This window comes from Saccopteryx leptura, chromosome 1 (genome assembly GCF_036850995.1).
Source record: "Saccopteryx leptura isolate mSacLep1 chromosome 1, mSacLep1_pri_phased_curated, whole genome shotgun sequence".
NCBI lineage: Eukaryota > Metazoa > Chordata > Mammalia > Chiroptera > Emballonuridae > Saccopteryx > Saccopteryx leptura.
Genome location: NC_089503.1, coordinates 143,182,653 through 143,195,496, shown reverse-complemented (window position 1 = coordinate 143,195,496; position 12,844 = coordinate 143,182,653). Strand labels below are relative to the sequence as shown.

The 12,844-nt window shown below is 38.5% G+C and overlaps 1 non-coding gene across 1 annotated transcript; it reads right to left on the bottom strand.

Moving 5' to 3' along the window:
* Positions 1-10,499: 10,499 nt before the first annotated feature.
* Positions 10,500-10,571, bottom strand: LOC136389951 (small nucleolar RNA SNORD111). The gene has a single exon (XR_010748493.1). It is a non-coding gene; the product is annotated as a small nucleolar RNA SNORD111 (small nucleolar RNA).
* Between the last annotated feature and the right edge of the window lie 2,273 nt (positions 10,572-12,844).

The window sequence follows — 12,844 nt, the reverse complement described above, 5'->3', positions numbered from 1 at the left end:
ACAGCCTCCTCCAAAGATAGTGTAGCACTCTGTGGTCTAGCCCTACATCCAGGCAGAGCTGATGGAGGTGGGGGTGAAATTCAGTCAGAAACCCACTGAGCCCCTGGAAGCCTGGTTACTGAGGTTGTGGGACATAAGAATTGGATGGCATCATGCTCTCTAGAACAGAGATGGAGAAATTGGGCGCCATTACCACACACTCCTCCTTGAGGCAGTATCTTCAGAACTGCCATGACAACCCAGGAAACCATAACCTATTAGAATGGGTTATGGCTGCCATTTGTACAGTCTGGCAGAGTGCTGGGGACTTGCCAGGGACAGTGATTCGGTGGCAGTGCTATATTGAGTAAAGGTCCTTTGGGAACTAAGTATGAAAAATGCTACTTTCCACCTGGGGTCCCGTAGACCAAACGAGGAAGTGTTTATGGCCAGGATGCAGGATCTTATCCTCTGCAGTGCCCCATCAGCCCTTTATGGGTCACTAGTGGCTATCCTGGGTCCCTATGTGAGATAGCCTATCAACGTGGTTACACAGATGGTAGCAGATTTGGGGGTGCTGGAGGTAGCACAGAGTCACAAAGCTGTGAGGGCTGCTGCCTGTGCTGCCCCTCCGATTAGCAAGAGGAATGGGCCTGTGAAAGTTACCCAAACACAGATGTTGGTAGATTTGATTGTGGCCAGAGCAGATAGAGAGAAATTGGATGGCAAGCCTAATAAAGTCTTGTTGGAGATTTGGCGGCAGCTTGAGTCAGAACAGAGGTTTCAGCCACTGAAAAAGCAGAAGAAGTGGGTGGCCCCAGTATCTGCCAGGAAAATGGCTGGTATTCAGGTTACAGGATCCCCAAGACCCAATGTCCTAGTTTGAATAGGGGGAAGGGGGAAGGACCCATCCAATAGGGACAGGCAGGGGCCAGAGGCCCCATGTAAAGTTGGCAGTCCACTGATCCTCTTCCAATATGCAGCAGGTGTTGGCATTAGAAGGTAATAGGTGCCATATGGCACCAGCAGCAGCTAAGAGAACTGTTAAGGTGACACAGGCCTTGAATGTGTTTGACCCCGCCAGACCCTGTGAGCTTGTTGAGGGGTTTGGATGGGGCTTTTGGCAACAGACAGCACACTATGGAAAGGTGCTGAGGTTTGTTAATAAAGAGCTGTATGGCTAGTTTCCTGTAATGGACCTTTACCTTGGTGGTTTGCACAGACAGCTGGGCTGTCTATTGTGGACTGACTCTTGGACTACCACCAGAGGGGGGCACCAGCTCCCTTTATGAATGGACACGTCGCTGGTGGACAGTACTATGAGAGACCCTGATGGGGGTGGGGCACAGCACCTGTGGAGGCCCTCCTGCACTGGTTCCCATCCAGTTGCAGAGATGTACCAAGGACACTATGATTTCCATGGACACAGCCCTGGACTATACAGGCCCTCCCACCTACCATGGGTAGGGGGTTAGAGGAGGGTCTCCAGGTGACACCTGGGCAAAGTGCTCAGGGAGACATTGTGAAGGGCACCTTTGTAATGATTGTGTAACTTTGCTGTTGCTGTTGTCTCTGTTTCCTGTCATGTAGATTGTGAAGTGAGCAACCCTAAAGGGGTGGAATGTGGGGCAGCTGTGTTAGGCTTGCTCGCTGCTTACCGGCTATAAGCACTTTGCCTGATTAGTGCATGAGCACATGGCAGAGGCACGTGTGCATGGCCTATAAGGCTATGGGTGTTTGCACTCCAGAGAGATGGAGGATTGCAGATGCACAGATTGCTTGCCCACCACTATGAGGGGGCATTTCGCTGTTTGTTTGCCTGAAAGGCGGTTTCCTCTGCCTGTGTGCTTGTCCGCCATTGTGAGACAATATTAAACGGAATGGCCCAACCCTTTCCGGCTCTGCAGTTTTTCTACTGTCAGCCCGAATCCAATGTGAACCTGCCTGGCCTTGACGGCAGCCACCAGCATGACAACCTGCATAACTTCGCTGACCACGTCAGCTCCCACTTCAGTGTGAATTTTAAATTAAGATGGAAAACACAGCTGGCAGGGCGAGAGCTCTATGTTTTCTTCTGCCCACTGAGGCTGGGCCTGATCAGATGCCTGCAGTTTTTGGAGGGGCATGGGTACAGAGGCTGGGAGAACCTTTTGATCTGGGTTGCAGCACAATGATTCTGTCTGAATGATTCATCTTCACTCCATTTCTATTTTCCTCCAGGCAACACAATGAATCCTTAAACAGTCGTTCTCAGATTCATCCCAGGAGTTCATAAGGCTGAAAATGTAAATAGGGTCAAGAAAAGTTTAGATAAATTAATGAAAGGCAGGTCCATTGATTTGTGTTTTTGAAGGGAAAGGGAATTTATCCTTATCTAGGAGATCACCACCCAGATTAGGCCTCACTTAACAAATGTCTGCTTGGCCCTATTCTCAGAGATGGCCCAACTACACTTCTTACTTGTGTCAGGAGTACAGATGTATAGTGACGTTGCTGATTCTACATATATCTGGGACGAGTGCAGCCTAAGACACTCATGTGTGAGCAAATGATGCTGTCCTACATGCCATCACAAATCCCCAATAAGAGATAAAAGTTTAAGAAAATCCTGGCTGTGTCTCCTATGCTAATAGTCCTTAAATATTTGTCTTGTGTGTGTTTTTTTTATTTTGTTTTTGGCTTAAGACAACAAGAATTTATTCTCTCATTTTGTGTAGGCTAGAAGTCTGCGGTCAGTCTCTATGGCCTGACAGCAGGAGGCTTTAAGGCAGAATCACTGCCTGTTCCTTCCAGCTGCTGGTAGCTGCTAGCACCCCTTAGCCACACAACTCCAATCTCTTTACACCACCTCCTCCGCTGGGTCTAATCTCCCTCTGCCTCTCTCTTATAAACACTTGTGACAGTATTTAGGATCCACCCAGATAATTCAGAACAACTTTTTCATCTCCAGACCCTTCCTTAACTTAATCACATCTGCAGAAACTAACTTTGTTACTCAAGGTAACATTTACAGGTTCCAGGGATTAGAACCAAGTATTAGGATATCTTAATCCAGGTATTATGATAGAAATTTGTTTCTTTTAAAAAAGAAATCTGAAGATAGGTAGATGGGGATTAGGAAGGCAGTTGCATAATGTCAGCAGAGTACTCGTTCTTACATAATTGGCCAAATACATAATAAGTAAATATTAAATCAGAGTTGTACAAATGCCTAATAAACTGCCAAGCAAGGAATCTGTGGTTGATTCTATTAAGACCAATAAGAAAAACAAACAGGAGAACCTAAGAGAATATTCTGAAGAAGTGCCTCAATTTCTGTCCCTAGAACACCCAATCTAAAGGAATTCTTTCTTTAAGAAGAGTGGAAACAGTTTGCTATCAAATCACTTCAATACTGCCTTTCTGGTAAACTGAAGAGGACAGTTTAGGATTTCTTTTAAAAAGTGTTGAAGCCTCATTATTTTACTTTTCAGAAATGTTCCCGACATTGCAAATAACTTATACAGAGTGAAGGATGACAGGTCAATTAGCTGGCAAATCAAGAATGAGAAGATTGGGGGACATTTGAACTGGAAAATTCCAGTTACCTGAGCTGCCAGCGTCCAGGGGAAGCTGACATTTAGGAGAGGATAAATACAAACAGTGTTTTCCTGGTGCCTTTAATAGCAAGGCAACAGAAAGAACAAACTAAAGAAGCTCAACCAAAAACAGATAATAACAACTTCCTGTTGCTTTTAAAGTAATAGTAATAACTACAGCAAACTATGGGACAGAGCTCCAGCAGTAACAATAAACAGAAGAGAGGAAATACGCCTTTGACTCTTGGGGCTCCAAGTGGCAGTAATCACTTGCCAAGGATTATTGTGTGACCACTGACCACAAACTATTTCCTTGGCTATCCAACTATGAGAACTGAAGAACAGAAAGGGACTGGGGCTTCTGCTTGTGTGAAAGGTGGGGTTGCAACACTTAGATGCTAATGAGGCCCGAGCTCCTCACTAAACTGAAAAGCATGATTTTCTTTTCTTAGGAACTGAATTGTTGAATGGCTGGAGGGGCATAGGGCCTGTTTTGTTAGGAGGAAGCGCTCATAACCTGGATTCTGTTAAGTAGAGGACAGTTCTTAATATTCTCTGAAATTAGAAAAAGAAAACATTAATTCTTTCAGGAAATCAACTCAAAACCAGAAATGGCAAATATCATTAGAATATTCAGTTTATTGGTCATGAATGCTAATCTGATTGAGCAGATGCAGATAGACTACAAAATTATACATTTCCTCTAAGTTTTCATGGCCTGGTCCATTGTTGTATGGGGTTGGGTAAGGGCGTCATATGAGTTTCATGCATGCAAAGCCCTCCTAAAACAGGGCTGCGGCCCCAGCAGACAAGGCCTGTTGCAGTGTCGAAACGAGTTACTAGGTGTTCTTGCTGCCAAACATGAGATGATTTTTCCATACATGTGGGATAAGCAGTGATAACACTGCCCAGTCTGAGCCTTTTATTGTAAATGAAAAGTGAAAACCACTTCACTTCATCATGAGGTAACACAGCATCTTAATAGTGAATCCAGACAATTTTTATAAGAAAAGACAATATAGCATAATGGAAAAAAGAAGCTTGATGCCATTGCTGGTTTTTATGACCCAGATGGAGAAATAGTATCTAGGCTGAGAGATGCTAACTATGAAAGTTAGGGATGATACCTATTTATTTGGATTATGTTTGCTTTTAAGGCTTTTCCCTTTGAGATTTTTTTTTGAAGATTATAATATCAATTTAAACACTAAATATTTAAGTAAAATCTTATGAAGTCCAGCTTTGATGAAACTCCCCATATTTATTCTCCTGAGTGCTAGGAAAGGACAGGGTGGAGGATGGAGGTTGCTTATGGTTAGATCCCGAGTTCAGGAAGATATTTACTTGGAGTCAGCTATAATTGTACCAGTTCGCATGAGTTCTCCTGATTCAGTTTTATTTCTAAAAGCTTTGTTGAGGTTGTCGTACAATAACTTGAACATATTACAATTTTGATACATTTTGACATATTCATACACCCATGAAACTACCACCAGAATCAAGAGAGTGAATATAACCATAACCATGAAAAGTTTGGGTCCCTTTAAAATCTTTTCTCCTCTCCCCTCTTTGGTCTATTCTCCATCTCCTGGCAACCACTGATCTGTCATTATAGATTTGTTTGCATTCCCTAGAATTTTATATAAATGGAATCAAACAGTGTGTATTTCATTAAGCCTGGCTTCTTTCCCTCAAGATAATAGTTTTGAAATTCACTTGTATTTTTATGTGCATTAATAGTGTATTTCTTTCTATTCAAGGCAGTATTACATTTTATAAATATACCAAAATTTGTTTATTCAACTTTTGAGAGACATTTGCGTTATTTACAGTTTGGGGAAATTATAGCAAGTTCAAATTAGGGGATATTTTATAGCTTCATATTCATTTTGAAATATCACTTAATTTTTATGAGCAGTATATTTTGAGGATAGTCATGTAAAAGTCATTGTACGGACATAGGTTTTTCTTTTCCCTTCATGAACACATACCTGAATAGAATGGCTGGATTGTATGGTTTGTGTATGTTTAATTTTCTGATTTAGATGTTATATTTTTTTTCATTGAGTTTAGAATATTTTATAATTTCCCATGAGACTTCTTTGACTCATGAGTTATTTAGAAGTTTGTTGTTTAACTTCCAAATATTTGTGAATTTTTCAGATACTTTATTTGATTTCTAGTTTAATGTCACAGTGTTTAAAGAATATATATTGTATAATTCCTATTGTAAATTTGTTAAGGCTTATTTTATGTCACACAGTATGGTCTGTCTTGATGAAGAATCCATATATGCTTGAGAAGACTGTGTATTTCGCTGATTTTGAATGAAGTGACCTGTATGAAGTGACCTATGTCTGCTAGGTCAAATTGGTGAAATGTGTTGCTAGGCTCTTCTATGTCCTTACTTCTTTCTTGTTCATTTCTATCAATGACTGAAAGATAAGCATTGAAACTTCAAAGATAATTGTAGATTTGTCTCTTTCTTCTTTATGTATTTTAAAATCCTGCTGTTAGGTAGATACATGTTTAGAATTGTCATGTTTTTGTGGAGAATTGGCTCCTTTCTCATTATTCATTGTCCCATTTTATCCCCTCTAATATTTCTCATACTTAAGTCTAATTTTCCCAATACCAGTATAGCTTTTTTTGGCTTTCTTTTTATTAGTGTTTGTATACCATATATATTTCCATTCTTTTACTTTTAACTTAGCTATTGCTTTATATGTCAAGTTGATTTTTCTTTTTGTAGACAGCATATAGTTGGGTCTTATTTTGATATTTATCAAATTGGATAATCTTTGTCTTTTCACTAATGTGTTTAGAAGTTTACACTTAATGTAATTATTAATATGGTTAGTTTTAAATATACTATCTTGCTAAATGTTTCCTATTTGAACTGTTTATTCTTTTTCTTTTCTTCTTTTTGATTGACTTTATTTATGACTTCATTTCCTTTCCACTACTGGTTCATTATTTCTACCACTTTAAAATACACTTTCCAGCGCTGGCTGGCTGGCTCAGTGAATATAGTGTTGACCCAGTATATGGACATCCCTGGTCTGATTCCCAGACAGGGCACATAGGAGAAATAACCATCTGTTTCTCTGTCTCTTCCCCTCCTGCAACCAATGGCTCGATTAGTTCAAATGTCAGCTCCAGAGGTTAAGGATAACTTGTTGGTCTGAGCATCAGCCTGGGGTGCTAAAAATAGCTTGGTTGAGAGCATGATCCCAGATGGGCAGAGCATCCGCCCCAGACAGGGGCTGCTGGGCGGATCCTGGTCAGGGTTTATGCGGGAGCCTGTCTCATCTATCTCCCCTCCTTTCATTTAAATATATATCTATACTTTCCTTCCTCCTGTTTGCTATGCATTATTGTCAGACATATGCTTTAAACACACAATATGTTTCTATTTTTGCTTTAAATAGTTACCTCTCAGAGCAATTAAAAATAAGAAAAAAATGTTATATTTGCCTTCATTTATTCCATTTTCATTGCTCTTCATTTTCTTGTATAGATCCAAATTTCTGTCTGGTAATATACATCTTCCGCTTGAAAAAACCTCCTTTAACATTTTTTGTAGTGAAGGTCTAAAGGCAATGAATAAGCTGAGCTTTTCTTTGTATGAGAAAGTTTCTATTTCTTTCTTCCTCTTTGAAAGTTCTTTTTTTGGGGTTTAGAATTCTGAATAAAGAGGGTTTTTAAAAGGTACTTTAAAGACATTACTGCATTGTCTTTTGGCTTGTATGATTTCTGATAAAAGTCTGCTCTAATTTTTTTTTTTTTTTTGTATTTTTTCTGAAGTTAGCAGCAGGGAAACAGTCAGACAGACTCCCACATGTGCCTGACCGGATTCACCCGGCATGCCCACCAGGGGGTGATGCTCTGCCCATCTGGGACCATTGCTCCATTGCAACAAGAGCCATTCTAAGGCCTGAGGCAGAGGCCATGGAGCCGTCCTCAGTGCTGGGGCCAACTTTGCTCCAGTGGAGCCTTGGCTGCAGGAGAGGAAGAGAGAGATAGTGAGGAAGGAGAGGGGGAAGGGTAGAGAAGCAGATGGGTGCTTCTCCTGTGTGCCCTGACTGGGAACTGAATCCGGGACTTCAACACGCTGGGTTGATGCTCTACCGGTGAGCCAACCATCCAGGGAAAGTCTGCTCTATTCTTATCTTTGTTTCTCTACATTTAATATGGCTCCTCTGCTCCCCCTCCCCCGTCCCCAGCTGCCTTCAAGATTTTCTTTCTCTTTGTCATTGTTTTTTAGTACAGTAGTTTAAATATCCTGCTTTGTGTTTTCTGAACTTTTTGGATGTGTGGCTTGGAGTACACCATTAATTTTATTAGAACATTTGACACTATTCTATAGCTCTTGGATGCTCTTTCTTTTAAAAAAATATTTTTCTTTGTGTTTTTGTTTGAGTTATTTCTATTGACTTATCTTCAGCAGTGACCTTATTGAAGGCCACCGACTTTTTTTCAGTTGTGTCAAGTCTGCTGGTGAATGTGTGGAGGCATTCCTCATCTCTGATTGTGTTCCTATTTCTTGCTTTTCTACTTGCTTCTTTTCAGTTTTCACCTCTTCATTATAATTACCCATCTGACCTTGTGTGTTATCCCCTCTTTCATTATTGCTGTTGACATTTTAATCAGGATGTTATATTTTATTGCTATTTGTTTTCTGTCTCACTTGTTTTTCTCCCATTTCTCCTTTTTACTGCTTTCTTTTGAAAGTGTTTTTTTATGATTCTATTTTATTTTCTTTATTCGTATATTAACTACAACTCTTTGTCTTGTTATGTTAGCTGCTGCTTTGGGATTTATAGTACGCTTAAGTACTTAGAATAGTGAACTATAGTTAATTTAGCACAGTCTGCCTTTGAGTAACATTGTACTGCTCTACAGATAGTATAAGAACTTCACACTAGTATATTTCCAGTTATTACCTTCAGGCCTTTATGCTGTAGTTGTGATATCTTTTACTTTTATGTGTATAATAAATCCCATACTCAGTACTATTATTTTTTCTTTAAATCAAGGATTGACAAACTAAGGCCCAACAGCCAAACAAACTTTCCACCTGCTTGGGTAAATAAAGTTTTACTCTAACACAGCCATAACAAGTAATTTACATACTTTTTAATGGCTGCTTTCACCATACAACAGCAGAGCTGAGTAGTTGCCAGAGACTGGATGGCACACAATGCCTAAAATAGTTGCTCTCTGACCATTTCCAGAAAATAAGTTTACCAATCCTTATTCTATATGGCCAATTATCCTTTAAAGATGTTCCAATAACAAGATATAAATAAAAAATATTTACCCACATAGTTACCATTTCTAATGTTTTTCATTCATTTGTAGAGATACATATTTTTATCTGTTATCATTTTACTGTGACTGAAAGATTTCCTTTAATATTTCTTGAAGTGCAGGTCTGATAGTGATGGATTCTTTCAACTGCTGTATTTGAATAAGTCTTTATTTCACCTTCACTTTTTTTAAGTCCAAATATTTTTATTTATTCCTGTGACAAAAAGATTTATGAGTAATACCATTACTCATAAACAAGACAGGCAGAGAAACAAGATAGGCAAAGTCTTTGCTCTTATTCACCTTCATTTATTTATTTTTTTCTTCTTTTCTAAGTAAGAGGAAGTGAATAGAGAGACAGACTCCTGCATGCACCCCGACTGGGATCCACCTGGGCTGATGCTCTGCCCATCTTGGGTCATGCTGGCAACTGAGCTATTTTTTTTAAATTTAGACAATTAATTTTAATGGGGTAATATTGATCAATTAGAGTACATAGATTCAGAGAAAACATCTCCAGGTCATTTTGACATTTGATTATGTTGTATACCTATCACTCAAAGTCAAATTGTCTTCTGTCACCTTCTATTTGGTTTTCTTTGTACCCTCCCCTCCCCCCTCCCTTCCCCTCCCCCTGGTAACCACCACACTCTTGTCTATGTCCATGAGTCTCATTTTTGTGTCCCACCTATGTATGGAATCATACAGTTCTTAGTTTTTTCTGATTTACTTATTTCGCTCAGTATAATGTTATCAAGGTCCATCCATGTTGTAAATGATCCGATGTCATCATTTCTTATGACTGAGTAGTATTCCATAGTGTATATGTACCACATCTTCTTTATCCAATCATCTATTGAAGGGCTTTTTGGTTGTTTCCATGTTTTGGCCACTGTGAACAATGCTGCAATGAACATGGGGCTGCATGTGTCTTTACATACCAACTGAGCTATCTTTAGCATCTCATGTGGAGGTTCAGTGGAGGCATCCTCAGCACCCGGGCCAATGTGCTTGAACCTGTTGAGCCATGGCTACAGGAAGGGAAAAGAGAGAGAGAGAGAGAGAGAGAGAGAAGGGGCAGGGGAGGGGTGGAGAAGCAGATGGTTGCTTCTCCTGTGTGCCCTGACTGAGAATCGAACCCAGGACACCCATACACTGAGCCAACAGGCCAGGACTCACTGTCATTTAAAATATATATATTTTTGCTAGTTGTAGAATTCTATGTTGACAATTATTTTTTCACTGTTTTAAAGGTGTTACTCCACTATTTCCTCATTTGCATTGTTTTGATGAGAAATATGCTTTCATCCTTATCTTGGTTCCTTTGTACATATTATGATGTTGGGGGAGGTGTTTTTGGTTTTGTTTTTTTTTTTTGAGCATCAGATTTTTTTAAAACATTTTTTTATTTAGAAATTAAATTTAAAGGAGTGACATTGATTAATAAAGTACATAGGTTTTAGGTGAACGTCTCTGTAGCATTTAAACTGTTGATTATATTCTATGCCCATCACCTAAAGTCAAATCATTTTCTGTCATAGTATATTTGTCTCTCTTTACTCCCCTCCCCTGACCCCTCCTCTCCCCCTGGTCCATGAGGGGAAGCTCTTTTTAAGATTTTTTTTTTTCCTGATCAGAAACACAGATTTTTCTTCAAGACATTTGTCAGAGAAGAGACATGAATGTGAATCATCACTTCAGTCTTTTTAAGATTTTTTTAAAAAATATTTTGTTTATTGATTTTACAGAGAGAGAAGAGATGGGGGTGGAGTAAGAAGTATCAACCCATAGTTGCTTCATTTTAGTTGTTCACTGCTTGCTTGTTGCTTATTGTATATGCCTTGATCTGGCAAGCCCAGGGTTTTGAACTGGTGACCTCAGCATTCCAGGCTGATGCTCTATCCACTGCGCCACCGCAGGCTAGGCAAAGTTTTTTAAAATCACTGGTTTTGAGCAATTTGATTATGGTGTATCTTGGTATAGTTTTCTTCATATTTCTTGTGCTTAAGGTTGGTTAAGCTTCTTGGGTCTATGGGTTTATAGTTTTCAACAAATTAGAGAGTTTTAGAGCAATTATTTCTTATATTGTTTCTGTGACTCCTTTCTTTCCCAGTTTTTCGAAAAATAATTTATATATATCACGTAAGTTTAAGGTACACAGCATGATGGTTTGATTTATATATAAGGTCTACCGGAAAGTTCTGTCCGTTTTTGGAATAAAACAAAATACAAATTTTTCTTACCGTCAATAAACTTTATTAAATAATATAATTGCCATTATTATTAATGATTTCTTGCCAGTGTGAGGGCAATTTGTATATCCCATTTTTGAAAAATGTTTTATCTTTTGATGCGAAAAATTGAACCAGTGCTTATTTGATATCTTCTTCATTTTTGAATTTTTTGCCCTTCAAAAAATTTTGTAAGGACAAAAACAAGTGATAGTCAGGGGGTGCTAAGTCCAGGGAATATGGTGGATGTGACAGACATGCTTCTGTAGTATTTCTTCCTTGCTGAAATTCGTAAAAATTACAGTGGCGTAAATGAACTTTATCAGTAGCCATGGGTACACTATCGCTTCACACATAAGACTAACATGAATCAAGTTTGTTTTAATTTGCTACGTCAGTATGTATACATTAAGTGAAAAAAATAGAGAGGCACACATGTGCCAAATAAACATGTGCTTACGTGTTGAAACTTGTGATAGAAACGGACAGAACTTTCCGGTAGACCTTATATATTGTGAAATGATTACTACAATAGGTCAGCTAGCATCCATTTTCTCCTATAGATACAATAAAATGAAAAATAAAAAACAACAAAGGAAAAAATTCTTTCTTGTGATGACAGCTCTTAGGATTGACTCTCTTAACAACTATATATTACGTATAATTCAGTGGTTTTCCAACTGCCAATCCATCAGAAATTTTGTGCCCATCTGTGAAAGAATTAACCACCCTAATGTTGTATGAAGATTATAGAATCTATAGTTATTGAGTAGTTCACTCTTTTGCAGACTGGCACAAAATTTCCAACAGATCACCACCAGTTCATGAACCAGCAATTGAAAACCACTGCTATATCTTATACATGAGTGTTAGCTTCTATCTCTTTTTGAATATTCTAATTATACATATATTAGGTACTTTAAGTGGCCCACATCTCATGAATGTTCTGTCTGTTTGTTTATTTTCCTGTGTGTTTTATTTGTGATAGGTTCAATTGCTACATCTTCCGGTTTACTAATATTTTCTTTTGCAATGTCTACTCTGACATCAATTCCACCTGTGTATTTTTTATCTCTAAGAGATCTTCACTGGCTGGTAGCTCAGTTGGTTGGAATGTTGTCCAGATACACCAAGGCTGTGGGTTCAATCCCCAGACAGGGCACATAACAAGAATCAACCAAAGAATGCCAATAATAATCAACGTTTCTCTTTCTCTCTCTTTAAAAATTAACAAATTTAAAAACAGAAATTTTGTGTCTTTTTTAAATACACACATATATATTCTAAATTTCTACTTACCATGGTCAATCTTTTCTGTAGCTTTTTTGACCATATAAATGTAATAACTATGTTAAAAAAAATTTTTTTATCATTGTTGTCAGTTCTGAGTTGGTTTTGATAGTTTGATTTGTTTCTTTATTCCTGCTACTTTTCAAGCTAGGTAATTTTTTGATTAGATGCCAGACATTGTGTGCTTTACCTTTTTGGCTGCTAGATATTTTGTGTTTCAATAAGTATTCTAGAGTTTTGTTCTGAAATATAGTTAAGTAACTCGAAAACAGTTTGATCTTTTTAGTTCTTGTTTTTGAACTTTGTTACTATGGATCAAGGCAGCATTTAGTATAGGACTATTTTTACCCCACTACTTAGGGAAGACTATCTTAGTACTTTTGTTTGGCAGAATTCTAAGATCGCTTCAGTGTCTTTGCACCCTGATGTTACCCCCACGATTATGTTAAAATA